The 3827-nt window shown below is 42.0% G+C and overlaps 1 pseudogene; it reads left to right on the top strand.

Moving 5' to 3' along the window:
- Window positions 1–3521: 3521 nt before the first annotated feature.
- The window catches only part of LOC102849800, a 1377-nt pseudogene continuing 1071 nt past the window's right edge, over window positions 3522–3827 (top strand).

Genomic DNA, 3827 nt, shown 5'->3' with positions numbered 1-3827 from the left:
TGAGTTATATGTTAGGATACCTAGCCTAGACCAGGAAGATCAAGGAAGGCTTTTTAGATAAAAGTGATATTTAATTGAGAAATAAAAGATGAGTATTAATTAGTCAAAAGAAGAGAAGGAGAAAGGGGCTTAAGGCAGACAGTACAGTAGATGAACAGGCCCAGAATTCAGAGAGCACATAACCTGGTTAGTGAAAGAACTGAAAAATGTTTCAGTCTTATTGGAGTCAGAAGGAAAGGCAGGAGACAAGATTGGAAAGATTTTAAAAGACTATGTAAACTATAGGGAGCTCTGGTGGACTCGTGGCATGAAGCTGTGCTGCAATCCCAAAGGGACATGGTTCGAGGCCATCAGCTGCTCTGTAGGAGAAAGGATGGGCAATCTCCTCCCATTAATGCGATTAACTACTTCTGAAAACCACTGGAGGTCAGCTTTGGGTCAGTTCTGACTGTACAGTACTCAATAACAACAACATGTAAACTATGTTCAAAGGGTTTAGCATGTGGATAATGAGGATCTACTGAAGGGCAGACTGTGTAGCTGAGGAGAGATTTGGTTTGAGATATGTAGATATGGATGCTACAGTAACTGAAGAATTGGGAAGAGAACATAACCTGACAAGGAAGAGCAGCTGGGGACCACCAGCTTGTCAGGGATAGAAAGAGAAGAATGAGCCTCCACAGGAGACTCAGAAGACAAGGAGGAAAACAACGATGTGACCTAATTTGTCCAGGAACACCAAACAAGAAAGAGCAAATCAGTAAAAAAGCCTTCTGTCATTCCAAAGCCATGTTCTTAAAGTCAATCTCTCTTCAGTAAATTGTTCATTAGTGTATACTATACAAGCGATTTATACACAAATTTTTAATTTCAACCTATTTTTCCAAAAGTTCATCTATGCAATTAAAAAAATAATTCAGGAATTTATTCAGTGCATCCTAAATTGCATTAAGAAGAGTAACTCATGATATATGCTAATAGCTGCCCCTCTCAACTCTTTCTTCACATGCCCCTGCCAGATCACTGGTTTGGGTATATTTTTGCCTTACCAGAGACTGTTCCTTGGGGAGAGCTATAGAGAATCCATTGGCAAAGGCTTAAGCTTTCTTTACAGAAGGGAGTCCTGGTGGTGCACTCCATACGGAGTGGTGATCTGATTCTCCCAAGAACAGACCAAGTATTAGTATGATCTTGTTCCCTGCAGAGACATGTGCATCTTCTCCAAAAGACAGACGAATGAAAACTCCAGCTGCTTTTATTAACTGTTTATTGTTTTATTAAAGCAATAAATGCTTGTAAAAAATTAATATAATGAAGTACTAGATATATAACAGTTCACAAGTATATAAAGTAAAAACAAGCTATTAAATTTCTTGCCAATGTGTCTCCTTCATCCCACTGCTTATCACCCTATTTCCAGAGAGATCCACTGTTAACAATTTGGTAAATATCTTTATGAACATTTCTTACGCATGCAGGCCTATCTCAGAGATACTAAATGTTTGGTTCCAGACCAACACACTAAAGCAAATACTGCAATAAAGCAAGTCACAAGAATTGTTTGTTTTCTAATGAGCAATCTATTCTCATGTGATTTGATGCCTCTGAATACCCACTGGAGAGTAAGCTATGGGTTGGTTCCAACTTAACAACACACAACAACAAACAGTGCATATAAACCATGTAGACTGACACTGTGGCTGCAGCAATGGGCTTAAGTGTGTTGGAGATTGTGAAGGTGGCACAAAATAGGACAGGGTTCAGACCAGGACCTAACGACACAACAATGCATATAAAAATACATTTACATTACACTGTAGTCTACTGAGCAATTGTTGTTATGTGCTGTCAAATTATCTGCGACTCACAGTGACCCTATGTACAACAGCTCTGAAGCCTATCCTGTCCTGAACCAGTTTCATGGACTCTAACAGACCTACCGCCATTGCCCTAGTTACTGTATCAATCCGTCTCATCCAGGGTCTTCCTCTCCTGCACTGTTCCTCCATCCTTCCAAGCATGATGTCCTTCTCTAAGGACTGGTCACTCTTGGCCACTTGCCCAAAGTATGTGAGATGGAGCTTCAAAATCCTAGCCTCCAAGGAGAAACTTGGTTTCACCCTCTCCAAGACAGACCTATTTATTTTCTTGGTGGTTCATGGTAAGTTTGAGACTTTTCTCCAGCACCACAACTCAAAGCCATCAATTCTTCTGTCATCCTTAGTCACTGTCCAGCTCTCTGATGCATAGCAAGTAATTGTGAAGACCATGGTCTGGATCAGGTGCACTTTAGTCTCTACAATAGTATTGTTTCTTCTCAGTACTCTGGAGAGTTTCCTGAGAGCAGATTTCCCCATTGCAATTCGTCTTTTGAGTTCCTTATTGCTCATGTCAAGAGTATTGATTGTGGAGCCAAGCAAGCTGTAATTGTTAACAACCTCAATCTCTTCTCTATCTATCGTGGTGCTACCAATTGACCGGTGGTGAGAATCTTTGTCTTCTTGATGTTGAACTTCAATCCGTATTGAAGACTGAGCAATAGCATCTGGAAAAATTCTGAAATATTGCAAAAATTACCAGAATAAGGCCCAACACACAAAATGAGCACTTACTATTGGAAAAACTCTGTGCTCATATTGCTTCTCAACGCAGGGTTGCCACAAACCTTCAATTTGTACAAAGCACAGTTCTCTGTGATGTACAATAAAGCAACTACAATAAAACAAGATATACCTGCATCTAAATATAGTGTCTGAAAGGAACATATTATAGATTGGGTTCTGAGAGTTGTCTCCTTTACTCATCTTTTTATCTCCATGTAGACAGCTTTAACTGTAATTCTACATGCCAGTCTATGGTATAAAGGTGCCATTATATTTAACAATTCTCTACTGATAGTCATTTGAATTATTTCTGCTTTTTCTAGGCCCTCCTTTTTTCTTCAGGATTTAAAGAGCCCAAAAGAATGCTGTTTGGTTGCGACTAAACATTTTTCTGAGTTTGCTATTGTTTGTCCTTGTCCTTCCTTTTTTAGCTTGTTGGATATTTTGCCTCTAATATGTTGCCTCTAATCTTGCTACTACTCAGCTTAAGGCATGTTTGTTGTTTTTAAGATCTCCTTACAGAGTCTAGGCCTCTTTGGAGGATGTAAATTCAACAAATAAACAAACTATTGTCCTAACTTCACTCCAGAGGATTTCAGAGGGCTGGAAGAGTCTCTTGTTATTTGGGAATCAGCTTAAAAACCTTAAACTGTGTCTGAGCTGTGCCATTTACTTTGTTTTAAAAAGCATCATCAGTGCGGGGTGGGGCTGGCCGGGTGGGGAGGCGGGATACGTTGGCGCTACCGCCTCCGCCGCCCCTCCTCCTCCAGTTCCAGCTGCCGCCGCCGCCACCGCCACCGCGTTCTCGAGTCCACCACGGTTCCGGCGGCGCCCCGTGCTTTCTACCTGCCTGGCCCCGGCCCCTGTCTGTCGCTGCTGTCCTTGTAGCTACCCCGGGTTCCTCGCACCGTTGCCGAGATGGCGACACGCTCTTGCCGGGAGAAGGCTCAGAAGCTGAACGAGCAGCACCAGGTCATCCTGTCCAAGCTGCTGAGGGAGGACAACAAGTACTGCGCCGACTGCGAGGCCAAAGGTCCCCGATGGGCTTCCTGGAATATTGGAGTGTTTATTTGCATCGGATGTGCTGGAATCCATAGAAATCTTGGGGTTCATATATCCAGGGTTAAATCTGTTAACCTAGACCAACGGACGCCAGAACAAATACAGTGCATGCAAGATATGGGAAATACTAAAGCACGACTACTCTATGAAGCTAATCTTCCA

The sequence above is a fragment of the Elephantulus edwardii genome, unplaced genomic scaffold, assembly GCF_000299155.1.
Source record: "Elephantulus edwardii isolate Elephantulus edwardi_28Jun2011 unplaced genomic scaffold, EleEdw1.0 scaffold00006, whole genome shotgun sequence".
Taxonomy (NCBI): Eukaryota; Metazoa; Chordata; class Mammalia; order Macroscelidea; family Macroscelididae; genus Elephantulus; species Elephantulus edwardii.
The sequence above is the reverse complement of the archived record's forward strand: the minus strand, read 5'-3'. Positions and strand labels throughout refer to the sequence as shown.